The sequence below is a fragment of the Trichoplusia ni genome, chromosome 6 (assembly GCF_003590095.1).
Source record: "Trichoplusia ni isolate ovarian cell line Hi5 chromosome 6, tn1, whole genome shotgun sequence".
NCBI lineage: Eukaryota > Metazoa > Arthropoda > Insecta > Lepidoptera > Noctuidae > Trichoplusia > Trichoplusia ni.
The window spans coordinates 3,155,239-3,174,917 of NC_039483.1; the positions used below are offsets into that span (position 1 = coordinate 3,155,239).

The 19,679-nt window shown below is 35.5% G+C and overlaps 1 protein-coding gene across 1 annotated transcript in view; it reads left to right on the forward strand.

The window, feature by feature from the left end:
* The first annotated feature begins 347 nt into the window (after positions 1-347).
* Positions 348-19,679, forward strand: part of LOC113494979 (mushroom body large-type Kenyon cell-specific protein 1) — a 172,826-nt gene continuing 153,494 nt past the window's right edge. The window contains exon 1 of the mRNA XM_026873531.1: positions 348-1,444. The gene's annotated coding sequence lies outside the window, so the exon portion shown is untranslated. The remainder of the gene's footprint in view (positions 1,445-19,679) is intronic.

Here is a 19,679-nt window from a genome sequence, read left to right on the forward strand (position 1 = left end):
TCTTTATGTTTCTTTATCAGCAAACAATACTCGATCTGCACGTATTATAGTCATAATAATATTGTTTTCAACTGGGTCACTCATTCCATGCAAAAAGTGCAGATTTTCGGAAATTACTATTCAAATATTGCTTTATTAACAAGTCTATAACCTACATAAAACGCTGAGCGAGACTCAGCGAGTAGCTTAGATTATTAAATGACGTTATTTTACAATGTACTGCCATTGAAATAATGGTAATCACGCAGATAATGTGAGAATTAATGAACAATGCCAATTTCCTTGACAATTTAAAACGCCAAACGCGATGACGTAACCTGAGGTCCAAACGCGAGTGCATGCGACTGTAACAGATATAAAATTACATCGTTCGCACATTACAAACGCACCATTGCATCGGCCAGTTTAATGACGCCGCATCCGTCTGAACTTGCCAGTTTAAGCCACAGTGAATGTCATCTAGCCTCACTGGCTCAGTACAAGTGCGCTAACGTGCATGTGTGCACTCGTGCACCTACACCGCGCAACTACGATACAGATTAAAAAAATATTCGAACCCGCCAATATAACACATCAAAACATGACAGTTCAAATTCAAATTGTTCATGTTCGAATTTAGAAATGTCCGCTGAACGCGCGGGAAAGAGACGAACATACCTCCGAGCGTCTGCTATTTTGGTGACGTCGGTGCATAGCGAAATATAATGAAAAGTGGCAGTAATTTCGATGTGTTTACGCGCTGTGCTAGTTTATTTGGTTAATAGCGGTTTGTTTTTCTAATCGGCGGCGTTTGGACTGGTGGCGCCCTCTGCATCCCGTTCCCGCTCCACACATACACATGGTTGTATTTCATGGAGCTGTCAAAACAATAACGACCTCGTGGACTGTGATTTGTTGAAGGAGACTACCCCGTCGGGGGCTCGGCGTGATGTGTGACAGTGCGAGTAGTTTTTGGCGCGGAGAAACTGTGGCGGGCTCGTAACGCGGAAAATTGAGCTAGCGGTGTTTTTTTCCAAACTTAACCTACGACAATCTTCAGTTGCGCGCGAGCTGTCCCCGCACGCGCCTCGCGTACCACCGACACGAGAGCCGCGACGACAAGCGAATGGGCCCCGGCCGGTGGCGAGCCCCGCCGAATTCACTTTCCGAACTCCATGTGAGTGTGTTCAAAACGTTCCATTTTCGAATGCAGCGGAATAGTCGCGGCCGCCCGTTCGATGACCTCATAAAGTGAAACTATTTTTTTTTCTTTCACTTTGCTCAATTTTGTGATGTAGCCATAGTGCCTTCGCCGTACAAAACTTTTTCGAATTTTGTGATGTCAAAGTGCAAACTTAGATAAAACTAGTATATAGTGTTAGTGAACTATTATAATTTATTTATGGAGAAACAAACGAGAAGGAACATTTTTTATGCATATGGACAGATACTGCATGGACCATAGGTGAGTGTCTAAAATCTACTAATAATTAATTAAGAGTGGCAATCTAGTAGTTTGTAATTTATGAAGTCACTCCTATGAACGCCAATCTTAATCTTTGAACTTGATTGGAACGGGATGAAGTTGCTGCGTGTGAGTTGCATTGCTAGATTGCGCCTTCAAAACCACCCATGTGACTATCGTTAACTTCGTTCCAGGCGGTTTCTGCAAACGAAAACGACCCTTAACGACGTAATTTTTCAAGGTTTACTGAACTTAATTGTCTGTTGGTAGTTATTTTGGGTTGACGAACTTGGAAATTGGTATTTTTGTTTGTTTAATACACATGAGTATTTTTGTAGTGCGTCGCCTTGCGAGTGCACGATTGGCCTTCGTGCTATCAGCGTAGGTAGGTACGCTAACCTATTAGTTTGCCTAGGTTTCTAGCCGATAATAATGTTCGGACTCAATGAAGTTTCAATGACGATTTTTTAGTTTATATTTCGAATTGAATACTGGCCACAACAACACTATACGTATTCCTAAAAAAATTCCAAGTTCAAACAAAAAAAAAACGAGTTCTAAAAGTTTACATTCCAATTTTGAATAAATTTTCGTTGAAACAAAAAGTTTACTCTTCATACTGAAAGCAACGTGTTCCAGTTTTGAATTTTCAAATAAAGATAAAGATCCACGTTGACAGTTTAAGTTTTTAACGACCAGAGACAAGTGGATATGTACTTAGATATTCAATGACGCGTAACCGGCCTACCATATAAGGTCTATGTATAAAAACTAGTTTTTTATATAGAACTATGTTACGAATAGCTAGCTTTAGCATCTGTAAGCAGGTTGCTTTGTTAATTATTATCGAGATGTTGAATCGCGTGTATTTCTGTAATATAAGTTTTTAAGGTGGTTTTATTATGAAATCTATCTATAAAAATAAATTTAACTGTATTCATAAGTATCTTTTATAGTTTTGCTATAAACTAAACCATTTGGAACATTCACTCAAGTTTGAATAAGTTTTCATTCATGAAAAAACCAAACAATAATTAATCATCACGTTCAGACATATCATTTTATTACTCAAAATAAAGTCGTATATATAAAATAACTACTTATTATCGCTAACAATATAAGTATCCTAAATCAATTTAAAAAAGGACCCCTAGAAATATTTGTTTATCAACTCCAAATACCAGCACCCCATCAGCAATCCCGGCAGCAGGGAACAGCATTCCCACATCTTCAGTCAACTCAAGCACGGAAAATCCTATTCCCCAGGATTTTTCCCAACACCCAGTTTACCACCCTCCTCATTCAATCCAAGTCAGCATATTCAAATTACAAACCAATCTCAACCGAAAATAGAGCTATTTATTTTGAAATACTTCCTTAGGATCAGCTCACACGTTTCAGTCGTATACCGTTCACGTATCCCAAGACACCTCTAATAAAATCTTGTATTTATAAATCATTTGATTCACCTCTATTTAAAATTAAAAACCAATTGTCTATGCTTCAAGGAAGTCGGATTGTCTGTAAAAACAAAAGATGGTAGGTAGTTCTATTCAAACAATGCCTGTGGGTATATAAATTTATAAACGAAACTCCTTGGTACCTAATTGAGGCCCTTTAGGGGACCTAACATTTCTAGAGTTTAGCATAAGGGCTATTGTACTATTTATTGGAAATCAAGCATGTGATATTACGTCTAATGTTCTAAGAGTCTAGAAAGAATCTATAGTTTCAAATTTGAATGCTGTTTTCAGTATCGGTTATCAAAGAGTTAGCTCGAATTGAGCTGATTAAAGATCAACCAAGGACAAATTTAGTGTCATCTGTGTCAACATGTTAGTGATAGCAATCAAAGGATATTTTTGCTGAACATACTGATAATGAGGGGAAGAACCAAATTGAATGAACCAGGAATAATATGGCTGTCACCAGTTACGTAAACACATCTTATTTGAACTTCAGAGAATCCAAAACAAAGTATCCCCAAATTTCGTACAAGTCTGATAATAATATTTGGAACAATTTACCTTTTAACATTTACCTCAAATTCTGGAAACACACGTTAAAAATAATAAAACGTATGGGATTCCCACAAATGAAACTAAAAACAAACAAGTTTAGGATAATTCGTAGTACGAAACTAACGAAAATTGATGACAAACAAGGAAACCAAATGGTTTACTAGATGATACTAATATTGAAGAATAATTTTGACCAGGTTACCTGTAAAATTGGGTCGAAAATGGCCATGGAACAATGTATGGGTGACGTTGACATCATTGGGGAAGTTCAGACAAGCACGACGGCAGGAAATGCACTATCAGATTACTTTCAGGCTTTAGAAGGAAATAAGAACCCTCTGCCAGGTAATCCAGGTCTCATCCAGGGTAGTAAGTAAGTAGTTATCTTCCAGGGACAGAGTAATATGGGCCTGGGTTATATATAAGTGTCAGGTTATGTCAGGCAGTGTCTGAATAATAAACGGATCCAGGACAGGTTGATGGTGTTGGGCTTGTGATAGGTGTGAAGTGAAGTTTGACCGAGACCATGCTTGTTTGGAATGCATTTCCTTTTGATTCTATTTGAAAATCCAAGGAAATTCTTCAACGTAATAATAGGATCATCATCTCTTAAAGAAAGCAGTATGGTAGTGGCATTGGGTTGACCCCAAAAATAGGGCATAATAGCAACTTGATTTTAAGTAGAGAAATTACGGGACTGATTAATGATCTTGGGTGATACATGTTATTTAGTAAGTATTCTTGATTTAATTAATTCACTCTCAAGGTTAAAGTGTGCGGAGATGAAAAAGATTGTAAAAAAATTGCAGTGTGGCGCTATTAATTATAAGTTAGGACAAAAAATCCTCCTTTTTATTTCCATTTTTTCTTCTCATGGTCATACAATTAGCTGTTTATGCTAGGGGAAGACCTTGGTGCCAGCATTAGAAGAAGAATTTGAAATAATAGTTTACCAAGCTTTGTCCTTTTGGAAAGCTTTGCTCTTTTCCCTAATAGCATAATGACCGACAAATAATGTCTAAATAAATCAATGAAACCAAGCGTTCTAAGAATAGAGGCAGGTCATGTTCGCTTACATACACTACTATTATACTAGAATCCGTTAAAATGTTATTTTGACGAATCAAATATTTGCTATTAAGCTTCAATAGGAGCTTATTCAAATATGTATAAACTTATATAAAAAATGCAGGAGCTCATTAATTTTGTTGAAAGAAACATACGAAACTAAACCTCCAAAATTTCCATCCCAAATTTCATCATCGAGTCCATCACCATCATCATCATCCTAGCCTTTTCCCAACTATGTTGGGGTCGGCTTCCAGTCTAACCGGCTTCAGCTAAGTACCAGTGTGTTACAAGGAGCGACTGCCTATCTGACCTCCTTCATCATCGCCTAAAAATTTCTCTACATAATAATCAAAATTAAAATTCGCTTTATTTTTAACCCTATCAAGTATTCCAACAAAATCCCTTTCGAAAACACAAATGTGCCACTCAAATCTGTTAGCTGCACGAAACTTTATTGATTGTTACAAATATGTCCTAACGTGCATTTAATATTTGAAGCGGTCAATTCGGGTAGCCCAATCGATACTAAACTGTCATGCTTTCCCGTACAAAGTTCATCGTACGAAGAATAAAAGATTTACTGCGATTTTGCTACAATTTATGATTCTAGAATTTTGTTTAGATGGAGTATATAGTTTTATGCTTTTGTAAGTGACAATTTAGTTTATGGACTTGATTCTTAAGGGTTCGGATCGGAACTCAGGCTGTCTGTGTCTAATTTGACATAAAAAAATTATACTTTCGTAATATACTACAGACAAAAGGTGTTGAGTAAACGTCGTGTGCTCAATTCTGAATTTGGAAATTAGGAATACGGAATCACCAAGTGGTATGGAAGTGACAACCGCGTATTACGTGGAAGGAGGTGTTATTACTATACACCAGGGTTTTTTATCCTATCTAACCTATTCAACCTAGTCACCTGGGCAACCCCCCACACCCCTTGTTTAGACTGGTTGTCAGACTTTCTAGCTTCTAACTACCCGTAACGACTGTCAAAGATGTGTTATTAACCCACAATTGAACGTGCCTTCCGAAAATCCGATTTTCTCCGAATCCGATCCGAATTTATTAAGCATTGTACCTATTACAATTAAACTATACAGTAGCTAATAACTTAAGTATTGTTTATTTGCTCGTTATGGAGTATTTAGAATTATTATTTCCTTATAAGTTATGTTACGATTTATTACGTTTAATTGAACATATAGGAAGAGTACAGTTTGATTTAATAGTGTTTTTAGCACACACTTGTAGTTTTGTAGTCTTAGTAGGGATGTCTGATACTTAAATTAGCTTGTTTAGACTATATACGTTTCGCAGCCGGGCACAGGTCTCTTACGGTATAAAGAATTAAGAAGTTGTAAATAATACTAGCCTATATTCGTCCCACCTCATATAGGGAATGTTTGAACATTGATCACCACGCTAGCTCACTGCGGGTCGGCGATTTCCAATTCCAATATTTTTAATCCAGGTTTCCTTACGATTTCTTCTTACACCATTTGACAGTGGTGTCTTAGAATAATTAAGAAAGTACATATAAGTTTTAAGCACCACATTTTTAGGTACTTTGAGTGCGTTGGGATCGAACCTGCACTTGTACATACAAAGAGCAGACACGACCAGATTTGCTTGTAACTCAGCAGATGTAAGAGTTTTGGACGTCTTTAACCGATTTGGAAGTCTTATATTTAGATTATGTAAGATGTAAGATACTTAGCGTAATTCTCGATATATTTGGTTCCAATACCAAATACATGACCTGATGATCACATGCATATGCGCATTTCCCTTTTTATGTTGGGGTTTTCTTCAAGGAAATCCTAAACTTCTAAGTCATACGTTACCTATAAACGTATTCAGGACCTCCCCTAATTAATGTGTTACGTATTACTCCTTGAAAACTATAAGAAATATATTTCACATATATTTCTTATAGTTTTTAAGGGTTTTAAAAGGATAAAAATGGATCCCAATTACAGAGGCACCGTTGTTTCTATTTTCATCTGTCACCACGCTGCATCTCATGATACAACGAGACAGGTGAAATTTTCAGACATAATGTGTTTCTGTTGCTGCTATAACAACATACGACAAAACCTCGTGGATCAAATGATAGTCCTGCCTATCGAACCCGTGACATATCGCACTATGGGTTTGGCGTCCTGACACTCAACCAATGAGCTTCCCGTGACGTTAAATTATTTGGGCATGTCTTAGAAAAGACAAGTTTTCGGGTAACTGAAAACAGCTCTGAAAGTGTACATCGGTATTTGTTACGACGGTTAAACGAATCTTAAAGTTCATCATGGCAGGTGGCGCTACTAGCTTTTGAGTAGCGATCGCAGTACGAGATGCGTACGCGCAACTACTAGTAACCATCAGGATGATGTTGTTTAAGTTGTTTTTGATTTGTTCAGTTTGTGGGACGAAAAATAATTTCTAAAATATACAATTATTCTTTTTGTTTTTTTTTTCCTTTCGCAAAGATATTCTGACATTTTCAGCTTGAAACAACATATTTTTAACTTAATGCCAAGCAAAGAAAAATCGTAAACAGCCAGTGGCTGAATATATAAATATTTATAATGTAGTAGGTATATAGGTTCACAAATCTATTTAGTATTACACCAATGGACGATGTATGTGTACAGGAGTCATTAGAACGTGCCCGGAATAAGAAACAGCTGTTTTTTTTCTTGAACAATCAAGTCCGATCTAAATATAGGAAGATACTTAGCAAAATAAATACATATATGGTTTTTTATAGTAAGCTCCAATCTACTAAAAAAGGAAAAAATATAGACTGAAATATCCCAACTCTGGGCAAAGATGTCCACTTGCCTCTAACGTGAACTCGAAACTAAAACTGAAACTAAATTAAACAGCAATCAAACTGTCAATCAAGAAAAGAAAAAGAGTATACAATAAAAAATAAAACAACATTTAAAAATAAAGAACAATAATTTAATTTAAAAATTGAATTAACGCCGGCAATGGCCGTCAATCCGGCAAGAAACCTCATCAGCACTATTACAAGATGGCCGCCTATTTTTTGTCTATTCACTAACGGCCGGCGTATGTTAGAACCAGTTTCTTGCGTTTCATACACTTAACCTTGTCATTAGGCTCGCCAAGTCATTTTGGAATTTAGAATTAAAAGGCTACATTGAATTTTTGTGTTGTACAAATTTTCACCTTATTTTATTCGTTGTAGAGCTGCATTTTGTTTGTATAGACAGTGGTTTGTGACGTTTTGATGATGAGTGATGTTAGATTTTCGTCACACGGCACTACGTTCCCCTTCCAGTGTGCGCGGTGGCAACGCACGGTAAATTGCTCTACATGATGGCAATGTTTTTTATTTTTTTGACTAGCTGCCCATTAGAAATTTTATTATGGTGCAGTTTTGAGATATAAAAGTCTAATAATAGTATCATGGTTCCTTGACTCCCTTGTGGAGTAGTTTTATATGTATAATATTGCTATGAATAAAACTTGACATCTGGATCATAAATTGTTTTTTGTTCTAATTTGGTTTTGAACATATCTTAACCGAAAACCTAAACAGGGAAACAGGAATTACTCAATTTTATTACCCAATAACTCAATACATTAATTAGTGATAATAGGTGCTTAACAAACAACTCAATGCTACTTAGTTACAAACATAAGTAAAGCAATAAAGCCCTTTTAAAGCGATGATGTCATTGCCTATAAAATTAAATAACAGAATGGCATTTTAAAAACCTATTAATAGCTGAGTCTATCAAGGATACAACTATCTTGCGCGCTATCAAATAGTTCAAGATACAAGGTGTCTTTATCTAATTCAATAGCACCCTTCCCACACAATAACCAGGCTAACCTGACCTCCCGCCAACGATTAACATTCATCGGTTGCACGAGAATAACTCGCCGAGCCGTCGGCGCAACAGGTCAACTTATGTTAGTCGAACACTCGCTCTCGATGTTTGCCGAGTTACTCCGAGCGGAGCCGAACGCATCTAATATGGCGGCCCGCGTCACGGTTTTGAGGTTAAGGTTTGACATTTCCAACCGTTCTAAACAAAAACTAGTTCACAAACACGAGAATTGCAGCTTTAGTACATCGTTTTAGAGTTCATTTTCATTTGTTTGTTTATTGATTATGAATGGATAAGGTCGCAAATGGCTTCAGCGCTGTCATTTTCTTACGCTAGTTGTAATAAAAGGTCTTGGTCTTTACATTGAATTTGCTACCGCGTTATTTAGGTTTCGCGCATGCGTAGTTCTCACGGATACATTCGCTTGTAATAATGGACCATAGTTTTACTAAGTCGGGTATTAAACCTCATTTTTCTGTCGGTGTTCGCTTTGTCTAGAGGAATTTTAATTAGCCGCTGTAGATGCAACTGTACTTACTTTCTAACTATAGAGAAAGCAATTGATTATATTACGGCTTCATTTAGCATGTAACTTAGAAATATAGGAGAGCTTTTGAAGTTTACTAAAATAAATATTTAGTTAGCTTTTCTAATTAAATACCGTAATTAGCATTAAAACTTAAACATAAAATAGCTATTTCAAGAAATTAATAATGGAAAATCAGTTTTAGTTTCCGTCTAAACTGCTTGGTATTAAGAAATATCCAACTTTAAACAATGAGAAGGAATATTCCATTCAAAAGAAAAACAAAGCGCTTTACACAAAAATAGGACTTTTCCAATCTTCAAACGAACTTCAAATTATAAAGACTCATTAATTTATCTACTCAAGTACATGTTTCTAAATCTACAATGGCGGCAATAACAAAAAATAATAATAAAAGAAATCGTTCAAAAATATCGTCTCAAATTTCAAATTTCGACTGCCCAAAATTAGTGTCTCTGTTGCAAATTGAATCGATCGTAAACATCGATTGTACGAAAATCGATCGGTCACGTTGTTCGAACAGTTAATCGATACGTATTATAAAACAATGCGCTCTTATCACTGGCCAGTTATAGTAGCAACATGACGCTGGGCCTGTAAAATGCTGCTGTACTCCACAAATGTATCGGTGTAGTCTTTTTTGAGTGAGTTTTTGTTTTTTTTTAGATATAACTTAAAAGTAATTCGCTCTCGCTATTCTCTCCTTCTCATAAACTCGAATCACTTAAAAATGAAGAGTGAGAAAATTTAAATGCCTTGAAGAAAAAAAAAATAGTCTTATCCAGAAATATGTCAAAATTCGTATCATCACTGGACAAATTTGGGCCATTCTAAAGAAATATTGTCTCAATTAGTGTAACGTCAAGCAGATCGGTGTCCGTGTGGTGATTAATTAGCAATCTTGCGGATGCTGCCTCTTATCTCCTTGATAAAGACCTTTAAACGGCTCCAGCGACGGCCAGAACGAATGGAGCAATTACATGATAATTTCATTAAACCCGTTTGGGGTCACAGAACATACCACTGTATTTGGGTTTTTGGATTTTAATTAGTGTTATTGAAGTTTTACTTGTGAATGTAAATATCAGCCAAAAAAATTAAGTGTTTTTTTACCTATGGAGAAAAACGGGGGGAAAAATTGTGAAGTCCTGAACCCTATAGTTTTTCGAACCGTCTGCGTCATTTCATCTTCTTATAGAAATGGATAGCCGCGGTTAAATTGACCCTAACCGCTTATTTCTGCCTACTCGAGTCTAACTCAGGCGGGGAAGCCCAAAGTTAACTAATTCTCCGAAATGTAGGCAGGTTTGCAATTTCAACAATATCGTATTACTAATTAAAGTTGAGCAGTCTTTAGTTGGCGTAGCGTTTATATTAATCTGAGATGGAAGTTTTATCAGACAAAATAGTGTAAAACAGATTGTTCAGGTGAATGCGGTGAAAATGATAGCCAATGTCATTGCAGGTCGAGGTTTGGTAGAAGAAAAATGATGGTAGTGGGACTTGACGAGAGGCAGGGCAAGCTTGTGTACCAGTGGGCTAATCCGCATCTTAGCCTGAAAATTTTAAGGTTACGCGTAAAAAAATTGTATCATTGCGATCCTAGATTTTAGATACACAACTACTAATCGTACCCTGATCTGCCACTTTTAGAAAAAAAAGGGCTGGTCTTTTCCGGTAGAACAACACAGGGCAAAATTTTCCCAGAAACGTTGGTTTTTTGAACATTTAAAAATTATATCAATTAAACTATATAATTCAATTATTGTATATTCAATAGTCCGTATATATTTAATTACAACTTAGTTATGCAGGCAGCTCACAGTTTCCATCCAAATAGTGACCAAATCTAGTTAAGGGAAATTTCCGCCCTCTAAAATCGAATTAGGTGCCCTCGAAACTGTTTTGCCCTAGATCTAATGCAGCTATATAAATCTAAATGTAGCTAACTGGGAATATTTGTTTACACGTGTCGTATTTCCAGCCTTTAAAATGAATTAATATTTGATCTACTTAAGTATAATAAAAATTCTTCCTCTTATTATTGTTCCTCTTTCGGGTAAAATATTCACCAGCAGTCAGCACCATAAACGCATATTTGCAGGTTAGGTTAGTGACAATTTCGTTTATTCTTCTTCTACGTATTTCTCTTGACAGAGCGGTAGTGGTCCTGTAGGCTTAGGCAGATGTTATACGCTAAACTAAACAACACCAATTCTATCTATCTTGGTCAATTATAAGCAAAAAGTTTCTATTACAAAACTTAACAAAATATTAAGAAGAAACGTAACCAGCGCCATTTTATCGTTCTCACATTTGTGTTCTCAATTTAAAATCCGTTCGGGGAACACGAAAAGATAACAAAAATTTCCGCGCCAATTCCGCGGAAGGACACGCGACACTATGTTTGAATTCAGAACCGTTTCGGCGAAACACAACGTTTGCTTTTGCTGTTTGTAAAATTTTATTTACGCTAATTTGAAGCTTATTGTTTACTGAATAAGGTTGAGGTGTTTTTATTCAATTGTGTTCGTATTGTTGTTTCAATTTGATTGCCGATTATTGTAATGATCTAGGATCGAATTGTGTTTTTTTTTCGTTTTGAATTATTCTCGAAGGATTTTTTGTCTCAGTTTTTGGGTTATTGCTTGCTATTGATTAACCAAGAGAATAAATTTTTAATATAGCGTATGAAGTTATTCTTTTAATATCTAATTATCTACAGTTACTTCATATACGCATAAAAAAATCGCCTTAATTTTTTTATTAAACGTTGCTAATAAAGCCATCTTAGTTAACCGATTTTAAAAAAAGAGTTTCTGCTTGATGATGAGACATAACCTAAAACTGTAAAATAAACTTTCTTTGCATAACACAGTTTTACAAAGGCAGTTCGAATTTATATAGGTAATCAGTACCATATAAAACCGGTGAAGTGCGACTCACACTCGTCTTACTGAGGGTTCCATACATATAGGCTAAACATTATTTTTTATACTGCTTAGTTAGCTAATTAATCGATACAGAATTTTAACTGAAAGACTGCTGGACATAAAGACAGCGTAGTCTTAGAAATAGGGTTGTCACTTTTCCCTTCAGTTATGAAAGCCTAAAGACCATTTAAATAAATACAACTGTCGCATCACTAGTACAGACAAAAGTACAATTGTTAAGAGAATTATAAAATAAATTGTGCATTGAACGCAAGTGTCGGCTCTAGCCGTCGTTAGGAAATTAAAGTTCCGACTTACGTGCTGTTTTGAAAACCGGTGGGCGAGCCATGTTTTATTTAATTTAAACGAAGCTTTTGTTTGTGACTGTACTGGTGGTGACGAGAAAATTATGTTGGTTCGCTGTTGCCTACACATTATTTTAATCATAACACTGATGTTTTAAACGCGAAAGAATGCGAGTGTGCTTGTGTGTGTGTTTGTTACCTCCTCGCTTAAACAGGTGGAACGATTTCGATGAAATTTGGAATAGAGGTAGCTGACACCTTGTATTAATACATAGTTATTTTTATCTGACTTCGTTTAAAGAGGGTAATGTTTTTTCCAGCTTAACTGATATCTAAACGAATACGAATTAAGAGAAAGAAAAGAAAATTTAAACTTTGATACAAAAACTGTCAGTGAGTTGTAAAACATCCAAGAGCTTATTATGTCCTTTTTCAATATTATTAAAAAAACAGAAACCAACCTTATCAGCCTTCAGTGATCATTCAGCATTTTGCTGAAGTAAGTAAAAACCGTTTTATCTTGCTTCTTTTCCCAAAATTTTCTTAGATTTTTTCAAACGCATTTCCTCCAGCCTTTTCCACATAAAAAAATTATAATAATACCATTTAACCTAAATTTCTATCACTATATAACGTAAAACAAAATCCTTACAGACTATCGAAGACCAAACACTACAAATACCGTCTATATCTCGTCCTAAATCTTCGGCGAACGGCAGGCGATGTTCGGCGGTTGGCGTTCGGCGGCTAGCTTTCGGCGTAAACCGAGCACAACTTAAATTTGTGTGTGTCGGCCGCATCCGAGACTGTACCGAATCGCAGACACAACACAACGACACCGGAAGCGGTACAGACGGGGGCTCAAGTGTTTACATTAATAAAAATATATTATTACTTCATTTGTTTATGTGAAGGCTGGTATTTTAGAAATTTGAGTGTTTGGAGATCAGTTTTTGTTTGTCTGTCTGTCAGGGACGCAGTGAGGTAAAGGGAGAAAGTGATACGTCTGATTGTTTATAGATCTGATTTATTACTGCCCTTAGTATACATTTCAAGATTCAGACACATAGAAACACGTACAAACTACATTACTTTAAAACTATACGCAAACAGTGAATTATGTAAAACATTATAAGATTTAAATATTTTTATTTGAGACGATGGTTTTATTAATAAGTGTTAGTAACAGTAAATTATATAAAATCTAGCAATCACTTATAAAAGTACAAACGTTAATACTAGTGTAACAGAATTAGTATCAACAATGAATTTTGTAACACTTGTCTCTCCACCTGTACCTAGCCAGCCGCCGCTATTCGAGTCTAGATCGCAGCCAAAACTGCGCAGATCTACACCTGTTGACTACCATCCAACGAATCTGTTGAGGCTTAACTTCTATACTAATATACCTACGTTTGTACACGACTGTACATTGTAAGGAAATATCTTGACAAGTTGGCTAAAATGATAATGTTGAATTTTTTAGCTATGTATGTGTTGTTCTAAATTTGTCCATGGGTAAGTTATGAAGGATTGCAACGCATTGCCATACATCGACACAAAAACGCTGATGACGAAGCCGGCGGTTCAGGTTCAGCCAGTAAGAGTCTGACACTACCCATTTCCTCCCTCGAGGGAGAGGATTAACTAGCCTTAACAAAAAAAAATCTTAAGAGGTAGTTTTTAAAATTCAATAAAATACTATGCTAATCTGCAAGTGTGCAAAAATGGAAGTTGGAACTCTTTTTCGGGTTCCGTAACCAGAGAGTAACGACGGTACCCTATTACTAAGTCAGAACTGTCTGTTCGTCTTTAGCTAGAAATTGAAATTTTCTCTGTTAATGTATTACAGTGGTACAGTTATGAATTGGTATCATTAAAATTGAGCAGAATTGGAAGTTATGAAAGATTTCATGATTTGCTAAATAAACAGTTATGTGTTGTGGCTATTTTTGAGGATTCTCAAGATACTTCAAACATCAAAATGGATTGAACATTTTATTCAAGTTATTATCAATATGACTACACCTGAAGTACATTCAAGAAACCCGAAAGTTCCTTGTTATAAGTTCCACGGGCTGTCAAAATAGTTTTAATTCAATGTCCAACTTGCATTTAAGCCTCAGAAATCATTACACACTATTTGCTCGAAGCTGACATAATAACATTCTCCAAAACCTCAGCGAAATGTAACAACTAAGTACATTACGAACCTGGGAATCTACCATCATCTTATAAAGAAACATTGTAGTTACTGAGCGAGATAGCGCGCTATAAGGCGATAGCCTCGTCTCTTTCGCACGCTTGTAATAATCGTGCCTTGTAAAATGGTGGTAGAGGGTCAGGTTTCGTCGAGTTTCAGCTGAAATTTTCAGGATAATTACAGATAGTGCAATTTCACAGGCCGCCTACCGACTTAAACACTCTATTTTGCCGAAATGGAACGAAAAAATGGTGAACGGGAGCCATGTAAAGATGGGAATTTTATACCGGTTTTAAGCAATTTGAGGGTTCGTGACGTCGAGTTTAGTATAAAACTGTTTATAGTGAATTATGGATCATTACCGAACATATATATTAAAAGTTTTACAGATTGGGTATTGGGGTACTGTTTGTGTTGCTCAGTAAAATTAAATCTGAAGTTCAGACAAATAATTGTTCTAAAATCGTTAAAAAATGCAATATTTAAAGTTAAACAAAGAATGTTTGTTTATTTTATTAAGCTTACATGACGTCTAATTTTAATAAACCCTGGTTAAATGCACAAAAAAAGTCAGAACTGAGATATTCAAAGTTTGAACTTCTATAGGTAATCTTATTGTAGATTTGCTTATTTATTTCAACTTTTAAATCAGTAAATATTTAATAAAGCAAAGGTTTTCCGGAATTTGGCCGCTTTACGTGAGTTTAAAATCCAAAATGGATCCTAATACCCTAATAACGTGTTTCAAATTGCAACGGCGTAACAAACTAGCCTAAATTATTTGTTTCATGATTCACCGCTAAAACACAGCTTGCAGCTTAATTTCCTTTGTCGCTTAGCTGCGACAAAAAAAACGCAATTTCCCCGAATGTCGCGTCACCAAGTCGCACGACACTTGACTATATCTAGTCGGTGTAATAACTAGTTTGCCGAAAGCGGGACAGAGGAAACTATGGACCGGTTGTATAGAAAAAAAGAAATTTGAAAGTTTTAGGTGCGGTTCGCAAGGAAAAAATGGAATTAGGGATAGAAGAGCCGTTTTTTTTAATTTTTTTTTTAATAATTATAGGATAATGAAATAATAACCATGATTCTATAAAGAAATAAAATTTGGGTAAACTTTCACCTACAAATTCTACGCCAAAAACCTTTGTCTAGTACTTTTGATGGATACCAATAAAAAATAAACATCTTCTTTGCATTTTCATTTCACTAACCCAAAGTTTAAGATACGACAATATTTAAATGAAACAAAAAACTACCTTTCATTTTATCACCGTTCACAAAAAAACAAGACAAAAACTCTGTAACAAAGTATTTAACCCCTCCACGGCACTAGTAACCGAAACAGAAAAATTTCGTAAATCGCTACTCCCATCGTTTAGCGGTCGAAATTCGAGGAAAAAAGTGTAGCCGCGGCGGCCGAGCGCCGAACGCCGAAAGCCGAAAAACAAAAACGTAGGCCGACGACGAAAAACAACGAGGTATTGACGAAAAACGAGAACTCTAGTGACGTACCCTCGTAAGTGGGAATGCTATTGAAACATGATTGTTTTTGCTCGATTTTCGGACTATGCATGCAGAGGCAACCTACATAGGTTAGAGGCCTTTACGTTTTCGTTCCATTTACAGTATTTTTTTTGCAGTTCATAAACTGACCTCTTTTCAGTGGTTTACTTACATTTTCTTCCTAGATACTATAGTTTTTAACCTATGTAAGACCTTGGCCTGGTGGCAAAGGCCCTTCTTCTTCTTTAATATTTTGTGCTACTTCTGTATTTGCTTGCTTTTCCTTCATATTGCAAAACTGATATCGAAAAATCACCTGTTAAAATTATTTACAATTTTCTTAACCCTTGGCAATTGAGGCATCTTCTGCTTTGCCTATTCTTAAGATCCGTTTGGGTCAGTATCTTTACTTACCAGATGTAAATGATTACCGAATTTCTCATAAAAAATCCGTGTATCCGACCTCTATAATCCATTTTACCATGTAAATCATCCCCCATTTTAATCCATACTTTGTTAATGATACCAGCCCATATACGTCCTACTGCTGGACAACTAGGCCTCTATAGAGAAGGTTTGAGCATTGATCAAACTAGCTCTCAGCGGCCAATTTTAGATTCCAATATTTAGAGTCCAGGTTTCCACGAGGTTTTCCGTCACTGTTTGTCAGTGGTGTTTTAAAATAATAAAGAAAATACTTAGAACTTTGGAAAAGTCACATTGGTTATTTGCCTGTGTTGGTATTGAACCTGCATCCATACATATCACGACATTTACCACATACCCTTGCCCCAAGTCAAAAAGCGCTACTAAAAATGGAGGTCTAAATTTTGTAAAATCGTTGCCGTGTCCATTTTTCTAACTAATGATCAGACATTATGCAATACCAAGTTTTTGTACAGCAAATTAAGTTTTCTTTTTATGCGGAACCCGATGCATTTGGGCAGAACATTTTCGTTAGTAATAGCAATATAGCGTGCATGGACCTAGTAAGCATTTACCTACTTTACCGTATTTTTGTGTGCCTTTGAGGTTTTGGCTCTAAGAAATAATATTTGTGCACATAATCATAATTTTAGTTATTTTCAGGTTAGCCTTGTATTCAATTCGTTGCTGTCGCGAATTCAGACGATTTGTTGTAGGTAATGTATTTTTATATCTACACAAAAGTGTTCTTTTTTTTCATTTACAATCGACTTAATTATCATTCAGGATACCTATAAAAAATGAAAAATAGCTACGTAGCTTCAAAAATCTAATAATAGAAACTACTACTTTTGTAGTTAATATGAAATCAAAATGAATGAAGTCCTAAATGTATTCTTACGACTCCTTTTGTCAAAAAAAAAAAATTGTCACACTCATATTAGTGTTAACTTACTTTCTAACTTTTTCAGCCATTTTTTTGTTTCTTATAATACTCTAATTAGGACGAGGTTTTATAACACCCCGGGCATCGTAAATATCGTGTCTAACTTAACCTGTTAAAATCGCTTTCCAATTGTCTACCCTACAATTCCTCATAGTCCCTACAATATAAAACAAATGCAAAAGGAATATTTACAGGTGAAAACTCATAATCTAGAACAAAAAATTCCCATAGTAATCGATTTTAAATACCTCACAGAAGACTGGGAAGTCATCAGCTGTAACTAATACATAATTGTTTCTGGTTCTTTGTTATAATACTATAAATATTTAACTGGCAGTTAGTAATGTTCGTTAAACGTTTTACAAGCGATATATATTCATTCTTAGTAACTGTTTACTAAACTTGTGTTTATTATGTAGATGTTTTATTGGATAACTGTATGAGGTTAAAAAAATACATTTTGGTGTAAATGAAAGACACTTCAAGTATTTGTAACCTAGTTTTTAAGATTCTGTACTTAAAGGGAAAAATTGAACCCTATTATTAAGGCACTGCTGTTACTCACTCCATGCATAAAAATACAAAAATATCAAATTTAAGTAACTCTTAATCTTGATCTTTATTTTTAATATTCTTTGCATAATGTTCTTACACCGCCAGCACATATTCATAATCTGTAAAAAATTCAACTGTCCATCTGCTACTAGTCACGGTTCATGAGATACAGCCTAGTCGCAGACGGACAAACTGCGCACTACCAAATCCGCTACACAGTATAAAAAAAAACGTATTCCGTATTTGATACTAGTCGTTACAAGTAAGTACTAGTATCATAATACGCTGATAGGTGGCTCGCCGAAACAGTCTGACCTAGATCCCAGGCCTTGTGCCCATTCCTAGGCACAGCTATTATATTTCGTGCCTAGATTTGAAAGGACACGTGTTCGATGCCTATGGATACTGTTATGTTATGTCATAGAGGTTTTTATTGGTCTCAGTTTGAGTAGTTGATTTTATTACTTTGTAAATAATATTTTTATGGTCAATTATTATTATTTTTACTGACAAATGTTTCTGTAAATAAATCCTAAGTAGAGTAGATAATGTCTGAGTGGAGATCGCGTCTCGGCAAACGTAGTGTAGGACGTCCTCAGGCACGGTGGAGTGGTGATCTGCGCAAGATGGCAGGAGCTGGATGCGAGCAGGCGAAGATAGATCTCGAAGGCGTGCAATGGGGGAGGCCTATTTCCAGCAGTGGACGAATATTGGCAGATGATGATGATGACAAATGTTAATTTTATGTCGTTTAAGCAAAAATGATTTAACTAACCGATTAAGGTCCAATCAATTATCAAAGATAAAAATAAATCCTCAGAGTAATTTCAAAAGTTATCTCTATAGTACAAAAATGAAACCATCAGATATCGTTCTAGTATAATATTACATCAACAACCGCAAGTATAAGTTTTGTATTCACTTTGATGCTCCTATAATTAGTGAAGACCATCTAAAGGTTGTCTGCAAAATATCACTCTTAGCGATCAGACCGCCCATTATGGCACCATGTAACTATTTACGTTTATCAAATCTTCTATGAATATGATGTGATGGTAGGCAACAAAGAATATACGAAGGTATTTAAAAAGAAAAAAGATACGCATTTCATCCTTTAGTAACTCAAAAAATACCTATCCCCGTTTTTCTTTTTAATTTATCAACAATCTTTTACTATACTTATACTTTACACAAACTATTTTAATTCCTTTTCACTACTTCAATACACGAAATCCAAATTTAACTAAGCTTGAATAAATCTAAAAAACAACAAAACCTAAACAAGATTCTAACTATCAAATATCGTACGCAGGACAGTTTAGCGTGAGAAAGTTAAACTAAAATAATTCGCATGCTTACTAGGCACTAAAACGGTGCCTATTATGTTACAGGTATAATGAACTCGTGTCATAATGTTTAGTTTAACGTAAATATGGTTTCGATAGGTAAGCAATGCGGTTTTTAGCCGAAGCTCTCGTAAGCAGTAAGTGCGTAAGTAGTGCCAATGTGGTATTTTCAAAGTTAATACACATCCCTGAAAGTGAATTAAAACATCAATACCAAATATATACCAAGTCTTTTCTATAAGTAAAGAGGTTTGTGCCAACCTGGGCACATCTGTATTCTGGCCTTATTATTATTGGGATAAAACACAGTTTCACAATTTCAACCTGCCTTATGAAGTGCCTTAAAATTGAGTTACAAAAATCCAAGCAAACAAATAAACAAAAAAACAAGAAAGTGAGTAGATAAAACCGTGTAAAAATCACTTTTTCTAAACGTTAATATAATTTTTAACCCTATTTATTTCTCCTTATTCTATTGAACTTATTTGAGACAAAGTCAAGGTT